Below are 21,459 nucleotides of genomic sequence, written 5' to 3'. Positions count from 1 at the left end.
GGAAATAGTCTAAAATTCAGCCAATAGCAGGATGAGTATACTGAGGAGGAGGGGGAGGGTAGATTGAGAAGATGAATAAGGTGTGCTCTGGCAGATGCATCCTAAAATCAAAGGTCCACGTGGGATTATCTGTTGCAACCCTCTTCACTTTTCTGATAAGAAAAATGAGGTCCAGAGAGTTCAGATGATTTACCCATGGCCACAAAGCTAATAGGAAATGGAGCTAGAATTAAAACCCAGGTCGTCTGACCCTAAATCCAAAAGCTTTCTATTTTATTGAGATGCCACTCAACCAAGAAACCTGAAATAAAGGTATTCTCTACTATATGGAATAGATTCATTCCTTTAAAGCAAACCTCTCTATATCACCCTCAAATTTCCCCGTCTATTCCCATTAAGACATTTGAGATTTTTTCTTGGAAGCAGTCAAAAACTGAAAGAAGAGAAAAAAAGATGGAAAAGGAAGAGACAGCGAGGTCCAAGGCCATTCCACAGCTCATTTTTTCCACTCATAGCAGTAATGATTTCTACACTACTTTAAATTAACAAATCATTTTTGGTGTGGCAACCTGAGGAAGTAAATGACAGAGATATTGTCACATCATCTCCATTTTCAAGAGGGAACTCACTGGAGACTGCAGAGTGCAATGAAAGATCCCAGGTTTGGGAGTCAGATGACTTGGGTTTGAATCCTTAGCTCGCCTACTTGTTACCTATGTGATCTTAGTTATCACTAACAACTTAGTTTTCATTCTGAGCCTCAGTTTCTTCATTTGTGAAATTTAAAGAGTTGAACCAGATAACCCCCAAAATCCCGTCAAGCTCTCTTGAAACCTCAAGGCTGGGGCTGAAATCAGTCTTCTGACTTCACAACAAGCACTTCTTCCCACTATACACCAGATTCATCCTTGGTGAGTGTTATCTAGGGAGTTATTTTTCATCATACAACACGTCTCCTATAAGCATCATTACTCAAGTCAAAACTAAACAGCACTCATTACTGCAATACCCTCCTGGGGATCTGGTTCGTGTTTTTCTTTGAAAAAAAAAAAGCATAAAATACGTTTTTAAAAACAATTCAAGTTAAAAAAAAAATAAAATATGCTACGATGTTGTTTCCACATCACATTAAGCTATACGGCTCCTAAAAAGCAACACATGCACATCATTTACTGCATCTGTGAACTGTGATTAATTCTCCCTTTCATTTATTCTCCAACAAACTTTGGTGCTTATATAAGCAAATACGCTAACTTCAAGCAATTACTCAATAGTTTTGATCTTTTGAACTTTGAGAACATTTAGATAGTTGAAGCGTTCTATAAAATACACACAAAATTCATGCTATTTAAGTGACCGAAAGAAAAGAGAAGTGATTGAATGAAGGCTGCCACTCAGCCACAGGGCACCACCTCTTTCTTATATGGAAGAGAATGGTGACTGAAGGCTGGTGTTCATTAATCAATGAACAGGAACCTCACTTTCTCACCCCTACCAAGCACTACCACTAAGTAAATTATTACTACTGCCATGGAGCTGAGAATAAGGCTAATTTTATTTTTATTCCACTGCCATAGCTACTAGCACTTTAAAAAGTGTTTACACCATTGATCTAAAATTGTTTGAAAGGTTTATGTGAGCAATTCTCTCTCTCTCCTGGGGAGGTACAGCTAAGGAACCTCATTGTATACAGTAAGACATCAGCTACCATTTCAAGTTTAAAGAACATAATGTATTATTTCAACAAATGTAGAGTTCTACCTAGTGGGTGGAATCCGCCTCTTTACCATTCAAAATGACTTTCCTTAACTGATATCCTGCTGACCCCCCAAAGGGGAAAAGAGTGCCCACACAAGTGACCTGGCAGATAATGTAGTGAAATTTTTCAAATTTCTTAAGGCAGCGTATGAAGTGTGTGAAAGCCGGGAAAAGAACTACATCTATTTTTATTGTTTACCGTGATTATCTTTTGAATTAATTTATGGAAATAATAAAATATCATACTTTTTGATTAAAATTCTTCTCTACACTCAACAGTTACCAACTTAGATCATTTACTCTTCAAACAAAATTATAAAGGAAAGGCAGAGTCAAGAGGACACAGCTATTAATGAGATTGAATTCTGCCCAATCTATTCAAAAGGCATTTTTAAGCAATTTTTGAATGCTAGGTACCTGCTACTGCAAAGACTAACTAAAAGCTAGATAGGTCCTGTCCTCAAGGAGCAACAACTGATGGGGAAGCAAATGCATAATAAATGCAAAGTAACAGGGTGGGAAAAAGGCACTAGGAAGGAAGGGGACCAGAAGAGATCTCATGTACAATGTGCCACTTTAGCTGAAATTTCCAGGGAATAAGGAGTCAATCATGAGAAAGAATATAGCTCACGCACAGGAATGGATCCATGAAATAGATTTTCATGCATTCTTAGAGAATAGCAAATAGGTTAGTCTGGTCAGAGTGTAAAATGCATTGAAGAGGAAAATTTACAATAAGACTGGCTAAAGTTGGTTGGAGACGGGTTCCCAAGGATTTTAAATACTAGAGTAGTTTCTATTTTCTCCAAGAGGTAATAGGGAGACATTGGAGCTTCCTGAGCAGGAAAGTGGCAGAGTCACATTTGTGCTTCATAAATATCAATTTGGCAGCTATGGAGGATGGATTGGAGAAGGGTCAGGCATTAAGCTTCTTCTCTGTGATTTCCACCCATGACTCCTAATTCTGCCTTCTGGGGACAAACACATCAAATCTACTCCCTCTACCGCAGAAGGACCCTTCAAATACCTGAAGACTGCCAGGGTTCTAGTACCCTACCCTAAACAGCTTCAGCTCTTTCAAGTGAACCTGGTATGGTAACCTTGCTTTCAGTGTACTCAACATTCTATCGACCTTCCTTTGGAAGTCCTCCAGCTTAAAATGAAAAAACGGAGGAGACATGAGGAGAACTTACAATTGTAGAACTGAGGACAATGCTTCATGTATGGTCTCACTAGGGCAGAGTATAACATAATTATCAGCTACATTATTTTGAGCCTCTGGTGTCTTTTAACACATCCTAAGTTCATGCTATCTATATTTTCCTTTTTTACCTACCTTGTTATGCTGTTGACTCATATTGAGTTTATAGTCCGATAAAACCTTCAGATTTTTTCCAGAGGAACTTTTATCAAGTATACCTACCCATCCTATGCTTGTGGATATTATTTTTTGAATCCAAATATGGGACTTCACATCTATGCCTCTTAAATTTCATTATGTTTGATTTGGCACATTTTTAAACCTAATTCAGATCCTTGACGGCAAGAACTAGTTTTTTGCCTTTCTTTGTATCCCCAACACATATTAGCCTGTTGCCTGGCACATAGTAGGTGCTTAATATTTTTTGACTTTGTGTCATCTGCAAATTTGATAAGCATACTACCTAAGTCTTCATCTAAATTTTTAACAAAAATATGCTAACAGAGACAGGTGAGATCTGGAATCGCTCCATTAGAGATCCTTTAATCACTATCATTCTTTGCATCTGACATTCAAAAAAATACTTAATCCATTTAACTGTGGGTTATTATCTAACCCAAACTTTTTCAACTTCAAGGTTAGCATGAGAGACAGCTAGATTCTTTGCTGAAAACTAGGTATATTAAGTCTGTGACATTTTCCTGATCTATTATTTAGGTAATCCTGTCAGAAAAGGAATGAAGCTAGTCTGGAATAACTTGATTTTGATGAAGCTATGCTGGTTTTTTGTTTTTCATGTTAACTCTTTAATAAATTTTCATAAATCATACCTTTAACAATACATCCTACAAATGTTTCAGGAATCAAAATCAAGTTCATTGGTCTATCACCTCTCTTCTATTTTTTGATAAGGAAAAATTTAGTTGTCTCCTGTCTTGTGCCACCTCTCTTTTTCCACTCAACTTTTCAAAGCTGACACAGGTTCAACAGTCACATTTGCTAGTTCTTTCAAAGCCCTAGGATACTGTTTGTCCAGGTGTGGTAACCTGAATTACCATAACTCTTTACAACTTGGATTTCTATTCCTTCTGACTAATTTTTGTTTGTTCTTCCCAGTCCAAAGATCATTATTCTTGGAAGAGAAGACAGAAAAAAATACCTCACGTCAAGTTCCTCCTTATCACTGCCATCTGCTATGATCATCTAAGCCATCCCAAGAAGCAAACCTATCCCCTTTTAAAAACATCTTCTCTTGCCTTTAACACAAGTTTAAAAAATCCAAGCTGTTTGTTATGTATCTACCTGGGGATCCTGAGTCAGAGATACAGAAAAGGAATAGTTTGACCAGTGAACCAAGGGAATTGTTGGGTGTCAGAGGGGAAAAGATTCCAGGGCTGCCTTGGTAAAATATGTATCTCTTTTCTTGCTTGCATATGCCTGTAATTCTTTTTTTTTTGAGAGGGTGGTAAAAAAAGAAAGGACAAAGTACTTAATTCAAAATGAGAGAGAAAAGGCCTAAAATGTATTGCCTGCATGAGTTTCTAAATCTCTAACAGCTAGTCTTTTAGGTTGGCACCAACTACCATTTGTAAAGCAATACAGCCATAATATGCCAAAAGAAAGCTTTATTAAAAGGAAAACAAGCATTTTGCATCAAGAAAATTATAGTAATCCAGTTAAATAATAATAATTTGCATTCATATATTACTTTAAGGTTTAAAAAGCACTTTAGCAACAATCTTGGGAGGTAGGTGGCACAAAGAGTATTATCTGCATTTTATAGATAAGAAAACTTGGGATCAGTGACATTATATATGACTTGTTCATGGCCACGTAGCTAATGGGTCTGTGACAGGATTTAAACTCAGATCTCTTTGTGTCCATGTCCAGTGAGGCAATAACTGTTTCTGTGTTGTTTTAAAAGGCAGAATTAGGGACAACAAATGGAAAATGCATAAGGAAACACATTAGGGAGGACACCTAGTTATCACTAGAATGGCAAAGAATCAGCCTTCCTGTTAGGTAGATTCAAGCAGAGGCTGGAAGAGCATCTACTGAATGTCCAGCAAAAGGAATTTTTCCATTAGGGAGGAAGTTGAAATAGATGAGATCTCTAAAGGAACACCTTCTACCCACAGATTATATTATTCTCTGATTATGAATTACACCCAAATTATTCTTTTTTAAAAAATGAACAATATAAAAAAGGAGATTGCTAAATTAAGCTTCATTACAGTAAGCCTAGAACTACAGAAAATTTTACTGAAGGCTGACAAAGGGAAAGGACTAATGTAACCTATTCCACATATCATGATGTTCTATCTCCTCCTTTCTATATTTAGTCATGTTTCATGAAAGTAAATTAATGTACATTATTTATTCTCAAAATACAAATGTATGTAAATAAGTTGTACTATAACACAATTATTTTGTATTATAGAGATGATCGTAAATTTTGTTCTGTAATCTACAAATAATACACGGAAAAGATAATAATTAACAATAAATCTATATATAAATTCAAAAAATTAATATCTTGGCATTTTTGAGTAAATATTTCACACTGAGTCAATTTCTATAAACTAGGGTTTTAATTTATTATTTGGTTCATTTAATGAAGGTACTAAGTCCATGAGGATTTAAAAACTATATCTTCTTATTGAGTTACTTATTGGTCAAAGAAAAAAATAAAATCTAATTTACATTCAGAAATAAGAAAAGAGATAAACATTTGTTTGTACTTCAGGCACACAAGTAATTGCACTATATTCATTATAACTTGCTCAATGCCTTAAATCAAAAAATTTTTTTTCAGTGATGTGTTCATTTTTGGACTTTTTCTCTAAGGATAAAAATAAGTGTTTATAGCTCAAATGAATATTAACTATCTGCTTAAGTGTTTTTTTTTCCTGTTCCTGTCTTCTCATTGTTGGTCAAATAGCTCTACTTTCTGTTTACTAAAGCAATTTGCTAAAAATTCACATTCCTGCTAAGAAAAACTGAGTCTTAACAATGAGAAAGGAAACTAAGGCAAGCCAAAAGGTCCTTCTAGAGACTTTTCTTTAGCCTTCAGAGATGCCTCCCAATTCACTGCAAATTTTTGATAGCTGAGAAAAACCTCTATTTTCCTTAGTAAATGACCTTTAAAATACTACAGAAGAATGTAAAAAAAATCAGTACTTAAAGTTCTATGTAAAATTTATTTTGGTTTCTTTCAGATTTTTATCATAAGCATTAGGTTCTGTGGCACAATGGAGAGTTTGCTAGATTGTGAGTCAGGAACACCTGAGTCCAAATCCTGTCTCAGATCCTTATCAACTGTGCAAGTCACTTAACTGATGCTGGCCTCAGTTTCCTCATCTGTAAAATGAACATAAGGACTTTCAGGACTCTTGTGAGGAACATATGAGATAATATATGTAAAGTACTTTATAAACCTTAAATAAAACTCTATTAATATCAATAATATTAGCTATTATCATTTCTTCCTAACTCAGTTCACAAGATTCTAAGATCATTAATCCAGAGCCCAAAAAGAACTTAAGAGGCATTTAGTCCAAGGCTTTCTTTTTGCAAATTTACTGGGCCCCAAAGAGGCTAAGTGTTTGCCAAGATTCTATGTGTGTGAGGTAGAGGACAAGGACCTGGTCTCATTTCTGCTACTTACTACTATTACCATCTCTGGGTCTGTGTTTTCTCATCAATTAAATAAGCAGTTTGGAATGGATGACCTTTGAGGGCCATCTAAATCTATGATCCTATGAATTGAATTTAGTCCTCCTTATTATTAGCTCTAATCTTATTTTTACTGTGACTTCTATTTTTGCATAACTTCAGGTCATATTTATCAGCACTTATGTCATCCCAGTAATTTATGACTGAAAATAAGAAGATACTATAGGGCAAGAAAAGTGAAAAGCAAATCACTATAACTTAATTAGGCATTGGTCTGCACATTAAGTGCTTCTACAAAAAGGAAAAAAAAGACAGAAAGGGAAAACGTCATATCATCTTGACATCCTAGCACAACAGAAAGAGAGTGGTTATCTTCCTTCTGAGGTTTAAAGACAGCCATAGCAGAATGAAAAAATGCTCACCTCTCTCTCTCTCTCTCTCTGTCCCCCTCCCTCTGCCTGTCTGTGTCTCTCTCTGTCTCTCTGTCTGTCTCTCTCTCTCCTTAGAATAAGCAGCATCTATCTAAAACCATCAGCAAACATTATCTGCAATGGGGATAAGTTAGAAGCCTTCCCAATAAGATTGAGGGTGAAGCAAGGATGTCCATTATCACCACTATTATTTAATATTGTACTAGAAATACTAGCTATAACACCGAGAAGAAAAAAACTTGAAGGTATTAGAATAGGCAATGAGGAAACAAAACTATCATTCTTTGCAGAAGATCTGATGGCATATTTAAAGCCTCCTAGAGAATCAACTAAAAATCTAGTTGAAATAATTAATAATGTTAGCAAAGTTGCAGGATATAAAATAAACCCACATAAATCATCAGCATTTCTATATACTATGAACAAAGTCCAGCAGGGAGAGAGAGAGAAATGAAATTTAAAATTACTATAGACAATATAAAATACCTGGGGGGGGTCTAACTGCCCAGACAAACACAGAAATTATGTGAATACAATTATAAGGCACTTTTCACACAAATAAAGTCAGATCTAAATAATTGGAGAGATATTATTTACTAATAGGTAGGCTGAGCCAATATAATAAAAATGACAATTTTATCTAAGTTAATTTATTTATTCAGTGCCATATCAAACTACTCAAAATTTATTTTATAGAGCTGGAAAAAATATTAAAAATCATGTAAAAGAATAAAATTTTGGTCAGGAATTTTAAGGGAATCAATGAAAAAAATATGAAGGTAGCCTGGCTGTACCAGATCTCAAACTATATTATAAAATGGTAACCATGAAAACAATATGGTACTGGCTAAGAAATAGAGTGGTGGATCAATCTAAATAGATTGGGCACACAATACACAGTAGTAAATGACCATAGTAATCTAGCGTTTGACAAACCCAAAGATCCAAGCCTTTGGGAAAAGAATTCACTATTTGATAAAAAATTGCTGGGAAAAAATGGAACAGTCTGGCAGAAACTAGGGGAAGACCAACATCTCATACCACACACCGAGGTCAGATCAAAATAGATACATGATTCAGACACAAAGGCTGATGTCATAAGCAAACCAAGGGAGCATGGAATAGTTTACTTTTCAGATCTATGGAGAAGGGAAGAATTTATGATCAAACAAGAGAGCATTATGGGATGTAAAATGAATAATTTTAATTACTTTAAATTAAAAAGTTTTTGTACAAACAAAAGCAATGTAGCCAAGATTAGAAGGAAAACAGGAAAAGTTTCTCTGATAAAGGCCTCATTTCTCAAATATACAGAGGACTGAGACAAATTTATAAGAATATCAATCATTCCCCAATTGATAAATGGTCAAAGGGTATGAACACAGTTTTCAGGAGAAATCAAAGCTATCTACAGTAATATGAAAAAATGCTCTAAATCATTACTGATTATAGAAACACACATAAAGACAAGCCTAAGGTACCACCTCCCACCTGATTAGCTAATATGACAGAAAAGGCAAATGATAAATGCTGGAGAAGATGTGAGTAAACTGGGACACTAATGCACTTTTGGTGAAGTTTTGAACTGATCCAACCATTCTCGAGAGCAATTTGGAACTATGCCCAAAGAACAAGCAAACAATGCATACCCTGTGATGCAGTCAAGGAAAAGGTTCTATATGTACAAAAATACTTATAGCAGCTCTTTTTGTGGTGGCAAAGAATTGGAAATTGAGAGGATGCCCATCCACTGGGGAATGGCTGAACAAATTGTGGCATATGATTGTAATGGAATATTACTGTGCTCTAAGAAATGATGAGCAGGATGATTTCAGAAAAACCTGGAAAGACTTACATGAACTGATCCAAAGTGAAGTGAGAAGAACCAGGAGGACACTGTACACAGTAACAACAATACTGTATGATGGTCCACTGTAAATGTCTTAGCTATTCTCAGCAATATAATGATCCAAGACAAAGGACTCATGATGAAAAATGCTATCCACTTTGAGAGGAAGAACTGATGGAGTCTGAATGAAGATTGAAGCATACCATTTTTCACTTTCTCCACTTTTTGTGGCTTTTTGGGTCTGTGTTTTCTTTCACAACATGATTAACATGGAAATATGTTTTGCATGACTGCCTCATTTATAACATATCAAATTGCTTATGGCCTTGGGGAGGGAGAGAATTTGGAACTCAAGATAAAAAAAAACGAGTATCAAAAATTGTTTTTACATACAATTGGGAAAAAATAAAATGCTGTTTTTTAAAAAAGACTTATATGAACTGCTGCAAAGTGAAGTGAGCAGAGCTAGATCACTGTACACAATAACAGCAATACTGTACAATGATCAACTGTGAATGACTCAACTATTCTCAGCCATACAATGATCCAGGATAATTCTGAAGACCTTATGATCAAAAACCATCTCCAGACAAAGAACTTAAGAAGTCTGAATGCAGATCAAATCATACTTTTCAAACTTTATTTTTGTTGGTTTTTCTTTTCTTTTTTTGTTTCTGTTCTCTTTTGCAACATAGCTAATAGGGAAATATGGTTCACATCTATATAAAAATGCTTGTCTTCTCAAGGAGAGGGTAGGCTAGGGAGGGAGAGGATGTGGAAAACTTTGAAAAATTATAAAAATCAAATGTTAAAATTGTATTTACATGTAACCGAGAAAAATAAAATAAAAACATTATTCATAAAATTCTGCCTTAGGCATTCGAATATTATGTAAGTATTTAAAAAAGATTCTTTTATCTTACATAGATGTAAGCAGAAAATTTCTCACACTTCCTCATTTGTTTTCACTCTATGAGGTATATAAGTTCAAAAGGTGATGTCTTTGTTGACTGCAACTTTGTGGTCAACAGATTCTAAGCAGCAGTATATATTAAAGATTTTTCATGAGGGCTAACCATCCGGCAAAATGGAAACACTGCTATGGGAGAACTGATAGTTGAATTCAAGTGCCAGCTTACTGCTCTTTAGATCTGTATTTGGCCCCTGGTTTTGGGGGGAAGGATGGAGTAGAGAAATTATAAGTACCTTTTACAATTCTAAGTTATACTAGCAAATTTCAGCACTGAATGGATCCAAAGTAGTTCCTTGGGTTTCTTTGTATGCTTTTTTCCACCCTCAGTCACTGAATAGCAATAACCTTACTATGAAATGTGATGGTAGGAGAGGAGTTCTAATTGAATTTAGAAGCACACCATACAAATGTCTTTTTTTTCCCTAAGCTGCACCATACTCCTAGGATGTGCAAAAAAAGCTCATATTAGGTTCCCTCTCCCCCTCAATTACAGCACTCCCTCAGGTATGAGAGCTGAACTTGGAGTCTAAGCTTTAAAACAAAAAAAAAAAATTCATTAGAAATGCCTCCTTCTGAAGAGAAACATCTAATAGTATGCAGGAATTTCTTTGGCTTGGAACACTGGCAGGTTTTTTATTTGCTTCTTGTTAAAACATTAATGCTTTTCGGCTTTTCCAATCATTAACAGTTTCATCTTATGGCTCCCTATGGAGTTACAAGCTGATAAAATTGTTCAGTACTCCTCAAACAAAGAGCTAACATCAGAGAGGCTTCTCGATAAAAGCTGCAGAAGGGGCCTGTTGTATCACCTGATGCTTTCCCCCAATCTTTCAATTCTCTTATGCATGCTACTTTGAATCTAACTCCCAGACAGCTATAGCAGCAACAGAAAGCATTCTACCTACAACTAAGACTAAACTACTGCAAAACTTTATTACTTTTAATTAATGCAATCCCCAACTGTGCTAAATCACTCTTCTAACTCTTAAAGGAAATTTTCCATGTAAAGAATTCCTGTTCCAGCACCTGATTTCAGCCCCAGTTTTTCTTCTATTCCTCAGATTGTTTCTGAACACGTAAGACAATAGCTTTCTTGCACTCTCCTGCTACAGTCCTTCTGTAGCATGAAATTCTGTCTTCAGGGTATTCTTTTGGGATATGCGGCCAACACTTCAAATACATGACTGAAACTGGCTCTTCATTTTTCCCTCTATGACAACTTTCTTCATTCCCTACAGCTTGCGTGTCATCACATTCTGTTAATTCTCCCTTCAGAGTCAGTCTTTTCTTGTCCATTTCTACTACCATCATCCTAGTTTAGGCACTTATTTCACATCAGGACATTGTGATAGCTGTTGCCTTGGTCTTCCCAGTTTTATTGATTTGTCTTTTTCTAATCCAACTCAACAGAGATGTTCCAGATTGTTCGTTCAGGCATTTTTTAGTGATGTCCACTTCTTCTTCACCCCGTTTGGGAGTTTCTTGCCAAAGATACTGGAGTGGTTTGCCACTTCCTTCTCCAGCTCATTTGACAGATGAGGAAACTGAGGCAGAGTGAAGTGACTTGCCCAGGGTCACATAACTGATAAGTGTTTGAGGTGAGAATTGAACTCAGGAAAATGAGCATTCCTGACTCCAGGTAGGGCGCTCTATCCACTGCAGTGCCACCTAGCTGCCTATTCCAGATTAATTTTCCTAAAATACTAATTTCTTTACATCACTCCCTTAGGCATTTACAAAGACTCTTCTCTTTCTAAAGAATATGATGAAAACTTTTCATTCAAACATTCGAGGCCTCTCATAATCTGGGTCCTCTTTACCCATCCAACATTGTCTTTACAACAACCACCCCTGCTACAGCCAGAATGATTTCTTTACCATTCAGTCTTGCCTACAATCGTACTTTCCTCAAGGAGCAAATGACAAAATGACAAGGACTGGGGTCAGCCACAAATTGTTTTTACATTATTTCAAATGAACCCTAACTACATCAAACCAATCCTTTTACACGCCCCGATGGTTCACTATGCCACTCACCAGAGTTACTATGTGAAAGCCTTTTAGCCTACTTTGAGTTTTCCATGCATCCCTTTCCCCAACCCCTCAGCAGAGGGCCTGGCTTCAGAACTGGTCCAAAAAAATTGTGACCATTATCTGAGGGTACCCTCTTCTCTCCTGCTCCTCATCTCATATCAGTTACACGTCTTCCCAACCTGTACTCCCACTACTTCTTCCTTTACTCTTGTATCACAAGAAGAGGTGGTCTTTTTCCTTGCCAAGGTGATCCTAGTCCATCTTCTCCAACATATCGGACCCTCTATCTTATTCCTCTAATGTTCAATATTTCCCTATCTACTGGCTGTCTCTCTGCTGCCTACAAACATGCTAATGTCATTCCTATCCTTAAAAAATCCTCACTTGATCCAGCCATTCCCACTAGCTAGCATTCTAAATCTCTCTTCCTTTACATGATTAAACTTGAGAAAGCTTCCAGCTTCATCATTCCAGTGAATGAAGCTGCTCTCTCTAAAGTTACTAGTGATTTCCTAATCACCATATCTAATGACCTTTTCTCGGTCTTCATTCTTCTTGATCTCTATACAGCCTTGAACACTGTAGATCACTCTCTTTCATTCTCTTCTCTTCTCTCTCTCTCTAATATTGCTTTCTCCTGGTTCCCCTTCTACTTGTCTAACCACTCTTTTTAAGCCCCTTTTACAAGATCTTCCTCTACAGAACACTCAGAGTATTCCCCCAATGGTCTGCCTTGGACCATCGTCTATCGTCCCTTTTACACTCTTTGCCTTGAGAACTCATCATCTCCCCTGGGGTCAATTGTGACTTCTATGGTGATGACTCTCAGATCCATTGCTCCAAACTCTCTCCTTATCTCTTGTCTAGAAGCACCAAGTGCTCACTGGATATCTCCAACTGGATGTTCCGTAGTCATTTCAAAATGAACATGTCTAAAATGGAAATCATTCTCTTCAGCCCTCCTCTCAGTACTCTCTGTTTATGAACTTTCCTAATATTATCAAGGATACCAGTATACTCCCAAGTTCTCAATATCATTATCCTTGACTCCTCACTTTCACTCAACCCACATACCCAGTCTGTTACCAAGTGTTGTCATTGTTACCTTCACAATATCTCTCATAATATTTATTTTTTTTTCTAATTACAAATCTGTCAAACATGTACAAGCCCTAGTCACCTATGCTTCTACTACTGAAAGAGCCTGTTGGTTGGTCTCTCTGTTGAAAATCTTTCCACACTCCAGTCCATTCTCCACTTGGCTGACCTTCTTCAAGTGCAGACCTGATCACATCACTACACTACTCCACAAACTCCATTACCCCCACCCCCACACCATTCCTTCTAAGATAAAGTATAAAATTTTCTGTTTGGCTTTTGAAGTCCTTCACAACCTGGCAACTGTTAATCTTTCTAGTCTTACATTTTACGCATATCCAACTCCAATGGGCTGCCCACTTTGTTTGAATGCAAAACATACACTTGCCAAAAAGACTATCTGATGGAGAACTCACACGGGGGAGGCACTTACATGATGGTCAGAAGAAGAGATAGAAGGACACTCTCTTAAGAATTTTGGAATTGATTGTGTAACATGGGAGACACTGGCACAGGACCATTAAGCATGGTGTGCCCACATCAGAGAAGGTGCTGTGCTCTATAAGCAAAGCAGAATTGAAGTAGCTCAAAAGAAATGCAGGATGCACAAATATAGAGAATACACTGCAAATGTCCACATGGACTATTTGTACCTGACCTGGGGTAGAACATTCCAAGCCTATACTGGTCTGATCAGCCACAATTGGACACATTGTAACTTGACTTTAGCATAGTGATGTCATTTTGGTCCTATTCAAGAATTAAGGACAACAATCAATCCACATACTTTAAGATCCAGTAACACTGGTCTTCTTGCTGCTCATCTCACAAGTCATTCCATCTTTCGACTTGGTATCTTTTTTCATTGGCTGTCCCCAGTCCCTGTCTTAAGAACTACCCCTAGCCACTGCTAACCTTCCCTCTGAGATTACCTCCCATTTGTATATCTTGTTTGTATATGGTTGCTGCATACCAAACGAATTTAGAAGTCTTTATAAAGTCAAGACAAATAGGATTATGCTATAAAGGCCAATTACAGTCCTCTAGTGTAACCACTCCCTTCATTTTTACATATGAAGGAATAAGTTTAGAGAGGTAAAGAGACTCATAAATGGTCCTGCAAGAATAATAGTAGAGATAAGATTTTAATCCAAGACTTCTGGCTTCAAATCTTTTTTTATAAAAATTCTACTAGATAGCACCCTGAATCAGTGAGCTGTGGCAGTTACCAGATTTCTTAACCCACAAACACCGAAGACAACAGAGAAGGTTAGTGGGAAAAGCTGCTGGGGACAGAGTTCGTGGTTCGGCCCCTGCCCCAGGGGCAGCAGGGCAGGTGCAGCTACAGAACTACAGCTGCAGTTACTTCTGGCCCCAAGCCCACATGGTGGGAGGAATTAAGTGGCAGATCAGAGCAGGAGTGCAGAGCCTGCTTAAGATTTGCATCAGGTCTGGGTTGGGGGTTCTTGAGGAAGGAGGAGTGCTGGGATGGCAGAGCTGGCTGTATAGAAATAGCCCTGAAATCAATAGCGCATCCCCTCAAGCTTGGAACAAAGTACTTTTTGCTCTACAAGCAGTCATACCCCGATGAAGAACTCAAGGGTCAAGTAAGTTGGCTGAGAACACAGCCAGGCAGCAAAAACGCACTCAGATTCAGTCTCAGATTTTGGAATCTTTCTTTGGTGACAAAGAAGACCAAAACATACAGCCAGAAGAAGTCAACAAAGTCAAAGAGCCTACACCAAAAGCCTCCAAGAAAAACAGGAACTGGTCTCAGGCCATGGAAGAGCTCAAAAAGGATTTGGAAAAGCAAGTGAGAGAAGTAGAGGAAAAATTGGGAAGAGAAATGAGAATGATGTGAGAAAACCATGAAAAACAAGTCAATGACTTGCTAAAGGAGACCCAAAAAATACTGAAAAAAATATTGAAGAAAACAACACTTTAAAAAATAGACTAACTCAAATGGCAAAAGAGCTCCAAAAAGCCAATGAGGAGAAGAATACCTTGAAAGGCAGAATTACCCAAATGGAAAAGGAGGTCCAAAAGACCACTGAAGAAAATACTACCTTAAAAATGAGATTGGAACAAGTGGAAGTTAGTGACTTGATGAGAAATCAAGATATTATAAAACAGAAGCAAAGGAATGAAAAAGTGGAAGACAATGTGAAATATCTCATTGGAAAAACCACTGACCTGGAAAATAGATCCAGGAGAGATAATTTAAAAATTACTGGAATACCTGAAAGCCATGATCAAAAAAAGAGCCTAGATATCATCTTTCAAGAAATTATCAAGGAGAACTGCCCTGAGATTCTAGAGCCAGGGGGTAAAATAGAAATGGAAAGAATCCACCAATCACCTCCTCAAATAGAACCCAAAAAGAAAACTCCTAGGAATACTGTCGCCAAATTCCAGAGCTCCCAGGTCAAGGAGAAAATACTGCAAGCAGCCAGAAAGGAACAATTTGAGTAGTGTGGAAAAACAATCAGGATAACACAGGATCTGGCAGCTTCCACATTAAGGGACCGAAGGGCTTGGAATACAATATTCCGGAGGTCAATGGAGCTAGGATTAAAACCAAGAATCACCTACCCAGCAAAACTGAGTATCATGCTCCAAGGCAAAATATTGACTTTCAATAAAATAGAGGACTTTCAAGCTTTCTCAGTGAAAAGACCAGAGCTGAATAGAAAATCTGTCAAACACAACAATCCAGAGAAGCATGAAAAGGTAAACAAGAAAGAGAAATGGTTAGAGACTTACTAAAGTTGAACTGTTTTGTTTACATTCCTACATGGAAAGATGATCTGTATCCTTCATGAGGCCTCAATATAATAGTAGCTGAAAGGAATATGCATGTATATGTATGTATGTGTATATATATGTATATATGTATGTATATGTGTATACATATATATGTGTGTGTCTATGTGTATATATATATGTAGGTGTGTGTATATATGTATATATGTGTGTATGTATGTATATATATACATACACACACACAGAGGGCACAGGGTGAGTTGAATATGAAGGGATGATATCTAAAAAGATAAAATCAAATTAAGGGATAAGAGGGGAATTTATTGAGAGAGGGAGAAAGGGAGAGATAGAATGGGGTAAATTATCTCGCATAAAAGTGGCTAGAAAAAGCAGTTCTCTAGGAAGGGAAGAGGGGGCAGGTGAGGAGGAATGAGTAAATCTTGCTCTCATCAGATTTGACCTGAGGAGAGAATACCATACACACTCAATTGGGTATCTTACCCCACAGGAAAGAAGGAGGAAGAAGATAAAAAAGGGGGGACGATAGAAGGGAGGGCAGATGGGGGGAGGAGGTAATCAAAAACAAACACTTTCGAAAAGGGACAGGGTCAAGGGAGAAAATTCAATAAAGGGGGATAGGTTAGGAAGGAGCAAAACATAGTTAATCTTTCACAACATGAGTATAGTGGAAGGGTTTTACATAACGATACACATGTGGCCTATGTTGAATTGCTTGCCTTCTTAGGGAGGGTGGGCGGGGAGGGAAGAGGGGAGAGAATTTGGAACTCAAAGTTTTAAAAACAGATGTTCAAAAACAAAAACAAAAAATAGATAAATAAAAGAAAGAAATCTACAAAAAAAATTCTGCTAGCTAAAAAGGGCTTTTATTTATATTACGTATTATATTATGAAAGATAATATTAAGCTGGAGTAGCTGACAAGAATATTCTCATAAATAGGAAACAACCTTGTAAATAACTTAATTGTGTTGTTGGTACATCTTTATTAAATTTCAAGCAATACTTCCCACAGTAAGTGTACATTAATTGAGAGTTTTAAGCTATGGAGAGGCTCTTCAGGAAACATTAATTTACTTTAAGCAAATACTTTCTCATTCCGAAGTATTCCCCAATAATTTATTTCCCAAACTTGCTTTCTACTTCACAATAGAAAATTAACATGACTCCAAAAAGCAGGCACATCCCATAGGCAATTATAATAAACAAATATTTCTTGACATCAGGAGAAAACAAAAGAGAAGCATTCAGCATGCTGAGTGGACACCTGACGGTGAACTGATAGGAGGACACAGATAAAGATGGTGAGAATGGACTGTGATCAGCTTTAAGTTAAAACTCATCCCAGTGAGAGTCAGTGAATCAATAAACACTTATTAAATACCTACAATGTTCCAGGCACTGTGCTAAGAGCTGGGGACATAAAGAAAGGTAAAAGACAGCCCCTGTTCTCAAGAAGTTTGTAGTCTAATGAGGATCACAATATGGAAATTTCTATGAATAAGCATGTAAGACTATGAGTGAAAATGAAGGAATATATGTGAAAGACACTGGCAACTGATGAGGTATGAGAAGTGAAGGGGAAGAAAGAGTCAAAAATGATAGAATGTTAGGGCCCAAGTGACAAAGATAATATAATCCAATTTCCTTATTTTTAAGTCTTAGAGATGAAAAGTCCTCAAAGTGCCACAGGCAATGGGTGGAAGAGCTCGGATTTAATCCCATATCTTCAAAATCCAAGTTCAATGCTCTTTGTACTATATTCCCTCAAGGTTTTTTGATCCTGGGTCACTGGGAATGGAAGTACCATCAACAGAAATAAGAAGCTGGGAGATGATGCAGAGTGAAGATGAGGAGGAGGAGTTTTGTTTCAGATATGCTGAGTTACTGGTATGGATAGGGACATCTAGGTAGCCGTGTCCAGGAAGCAAATGGAGATAGAGAATTAGTGCACAACTTAGAGACTGGTGCTGAATACATACACATAAGTATATATTTGAATTTGGTATAGGCTCTCAGAAGTGACATATGAAGTCAACAGCTTGTCTGATGTCACTATCCATCCAGGCTAATTTCTTACACCTTTCACATATACAGAGCAATAAAATCATAATTGATGATCGGAATGTTAACCATGAGGCACTGCAAGAGGCTTTATGATCAGTGTACTTATTAAGGCAGGAAAGTGACTGATGTCTTAGTTAAGCAAAAAATTAAATGACTCCTGGGGATGCTAGATAATTAATGGTTATGGCTGGAATACCAATTTTATATGACGAAAATCCATCCAAGGATACAAACTTCTTAAAAGATGTGTTGCTCTGAACCACTTAAATAACTAGGTTCTATTTCAACGTCTAAATGCATCATCCACAATTTATATACTTTGTAGTTACAGAAACAAGAATAAATGGTCTAAAAAGCAGAATAAAAGTAAACAAAGGATAAAATGTGAGGCTGCAAAGCTCGAATCATAAAATCAGTAATCTCTGAAATTACTAGGAATACTAACTCTAAACTTAAAAAAAGCTTATCAAAATAAACAATAAAGTTTTAGATATAATTAATCTCCTTAAGGAATTAATGACCCAATTGAAGAAGAATGAACTAACGGAGAGAAAAAAAATTCTAATAACACTTCCAAAACTGAAAAATTGACCATATGAAGGGTGTGGTACCAAGTGATGAAATGTCAGGCTGCTGGAGAAGTCCCAAAATCTCATTACCTTGAAAGTGATTTTCTAACACACAGACAAAAAGTATACAGAGACTCTACCTTATTGAAAAGATGGTTACTGAAGCTATCAAAGAAGTGAGTAATTAGAAAATATCAGATTCATTGTAGAAGAATTTCTGGTACCAAAAAAAAAAACCACACCAGCATGTATCACAGATGTTTCAAGCACAAACTACAAACTCAAATTAATCTTTATTTCATCTGGTCATAATAGAAGGGACAGTGAAAATATCAATACTTGTAGTTTAAACGTGTTAAGTGCTGCAGAATGCCCTTAATCTCAAAGAGGTTATTTGGCCTATTTGGCCTACCAGAACTGAGATATACTTGTTTTAACCTATATGTAGATATAACGTATACTCCTAACATAAGGTACAGTTCTTCACAATTTGGCCTCAACCTACTTTTTCAGCTTCATTCCTTACACATCAAGCTCTTAACTGTCTCTATGCTTTTTTCAGTAACTATCCTTGCCCATGAAATGTGTTCCTTCCTCACCTCTAGCTCACAAAATCCCTGACACCCTTCAAGCCTGAGCTAAAAGACAATGGCCTTCTCCACAAAGCCTTTCTTGACCTTCTAACCAAGAGCACCTTCCTTTCCGTAAGCTCCCTTGTATTTATTTTGTGTGTCTGTCTATATACATGTATACACATATATGAATATATATATATATATACACACACATTTGTGGCTATATATTTATTCTATATACAGTTATACATGCATATGTTGCCTTGCCTAAGAGAATGTAAACTCCTTGAGAGCAGGGAATGGGGTCATTTTTGTCTTTGGTATCACCAGTACTAACATAGTACATGCCATAGGGGAGGAAATTAATCAATTCCTATTCATTGGCTGATAAATGTTTAATAAATGTCTGTTGAATTTTGACAAATCTTGGAAGAATTGGTGAGTCACGAGGACTCAAAATCCATCAAATCATCTCCCTGATTTTATTTATTCTGTAAAACAGAAATTTATTCTACTGTTTTGTCCATGTGATTTTCATTCATTAGACCTGGTTCTAGTTGTGGGACTGAAATTATGATGCTGAATAAGGTACTTAATAAGAAATTTCTATTAGATGATTAAAACTGATCCCTTTTAGCTATAAAAACTTATGCCTTGATGATGATCTCAAGAGCAGATAACCTATATATTTCATAGGATCGTACAATACCATTCTGAGTCTTTAAAAATGAATTTGTCTTAATATAATTTCAAAATTCAGTTTTGCAGAATAATTTTTGGATCTTCAAATTTTTGTATCTTCAAACTCAGTCATCTGTGTGACAACAATACTTACCAGGGGAATAGCACAAACCTGACTCAAATAGGAAAGGCTTCTCTCTGGATGTATCATAGTCCAAGAATAATCGTCTCATCTCAGTACTGACATATTAGCCAGGTCATCTTTTCTCCCAGAAAATTTAGGGTCACATTTAAAAAATTAAGACTATTGTGGGATAAATCATCTAATTGTATAAATAAAGTTGATCTAGAAACAACTGAAGTGGTATCATGAAAAAATTCAAATCTAGAGGAAAGTGTTTGTAGGCTTGATTAATACATGACTCTTAAAACTCTGCAACTAGATACATATCTGAGAAAGTCCTTAGATTAATTACACATCTTGATAAAAGGTAAAGTGATTTCATGTCAGAGCTTTGCAAAACTCTTTCACTCAATCTTAGAAGAAGTATCTAAGCATGGAAACTGACATAAGATTGGTCTCACCTTACTGGGATTTGGATACTATAGCCTTTCAGGCCCATTTCATATAAGCACAAATTTATGTGACTTTAAATCATAATGGACTCTTATCTATCACCCCATTAGAACTTTTTTTTCTAGTGCTGGTTGTATCTGAGAGACATTATAGATTGAGTAAAAGAGTTGAAAACTGTGCTATAAAATAGAATTTTGTATTTATCCAATACTATTCATTCGAGGAGCTCAAAGTGAATTCCATATTTAACTTAGTCCAGGTTTTGGCTATAAATGGGACATTAAACAAGCTGGGTTCTAATTACATTGCAAACACATATTTGCCTTGTGGCCTGAGAGAAGTCATTTAATTTCTCTCTATTTCATTTTATCCATAAGTATTACAGGAAAGAATATTTTTTTTCTGGAGTAATTAGGTTAAAAAATTAGTTGATGCTTTTTGTTTTTATGTCACATTTATTTCCAAACATCTTCCATTTCTCCAAAAAGCCATTTCTTATAACAAAAATTAGAACAGAAAGGGAAAAATGGCATTTAAGCAAAACCAACATGTGGACCACATCTGGTAGTATACGCCATATTCCACACCATAACTGCCACCTCTCCAATGAAGGAAAGGAGACACGTTTCTTTCAAATACATCTACTGATACAGGAAACGGAAAAAAAGAAATAGGGTACTGTCAAAGATATATCTCCCTTATTTCAAAAGAAAATTTGACCTCAAAACAATGGAAAAGTTTCATTATAAATTTTCCTCATGCATCAAATGGCATCACTGTGTTGTGTCTTCTTTAAACTCATGATTAAACAAGTAAATTCTGTCTTGTTTCTGAAGAGGCAATATGTTTCCTTGAGAACTTTAAGAAAAATAAAGAATTGAAAGGTCTTCATGTTGTTCTCCGTCGAGAAGACATGCTGTAACTGTACAGTTGTGCTTCTATGAATCATAATATATGTTTTCATGAACAGTTAGAAGCATTTGATTATTCTTCTATTAAAGATCAGCCATCAATCCTGTGCTAATTATCAAGTAACACCCATGACTTGGAAATGAGAAAATCAGGATAAACATACGGGGTTTTAAGAATATTATTTCTCCTTGATAAAATGCAGACGGCTCAGTACTGTGAAGAGAGTGTTATGTTTGGATTCAGAGGAACCTTCATTTGAATCCCAGCCCTACCATTTGC

At 36.4% G+C, this 21,459-nt stretch overlaps 1 protein-coding gene across 2 annotated transcripts in view; it reads right to left on the bottom strand.

Annotated features, from left to right (window-relative positions):
• Positions 1-21,459, bottom strand: part of NR3C2 (nuclear receptor subfamily 3 group C member 2) — a 401,382-nt gene that overhangs the window by 156,579 nt on the left and 223,344 nt on the right. The gene's annotated exons all lie outside the window — the stretch shown is intronic.

Source organism: Trichosurus vulpecula, chromosome 6, assembly GCF_011100635.1.
Source record: "Trichosurus vulpecula isolate mTriVul1 chromosome 6, mTriVul1.pri, whole genome shotgun sequence".
Lineage (NCBI taxonomy): Eukaryota > Metazoa > Chordata > Mammalia > Diprotodontia > Phalangeridae > Trichosurus > Trichosurus vulpecula.
The sequence above is the reverse complement of the archived record's forward strand: the minus strand, read 5'-3'. Positions and strand labels throughout refer to the sequence as shown.